We start from the raw sequence: 429 nt of genomic DNA on the forward strand, positions 1-429 counted from the left end.
TACTGTCACAGAGGAGAGAAGAAACTACAAAATATTCACATTTAAAAAGCTGGAACCAGAGAATGTTTTTACATTTAATACAAATTACTCATACCGGTTAGTCTATTTTCCAAACAGTTGGCGGTTAATTCGTTAGTGGACAACTAATCGATTAATCGGTTAATCTTTGCAGCTCTAATGAAGTGACAGTGATGTTGTACCTGGTGTGGGAGCCTTCGTCTCTAATTTGTAGAAGAAGAGGAAGCATATGACAAGGGAAATGATGGGCAGGCCCCTGTAGATATTAATAAACACATCCTCCTTGTGAGAACCTGAAATACAACCACAAAGGCAACATGCTTAGACCACGCCTACATGTGAACATTTGAAGGGCAGCCGTCACCTACCTCCTGCTGTGTTGTCCTTTGTGAGGTTGTTATTTCTAACTGT

General features: G+C 40.3%; 1 long non-coding RNA gene across 1 annotated transcript in view; it reads left to right on the forward strand.

Moving 5' to 3' along the window:
* Positions 1 to 429, forward strand: part of LOC116707237 (uncharacterized) — a 5,643-nt gene that overhangs the window by 1,191 nt on the left and 4,023 nt on the right. The window lies entirely within an intron of this gene.

Source organism: Etheostoma spectabile, chromosome 19, assembly GCF_008692095.1.
Source record: "Etheostoma spectabile isolate EspeVRDwgs_2016 chromosome 19, UIUC_Espe_1.0, whole genome shotgun sequence".
Classification (NCBI taxonomy): domain Eukaryota; kingdom Metazoa; phylum Chordata; class Actinopteri; order Perciformes; family Percidae; genus Etheostoma; species Etheostoma spectabile.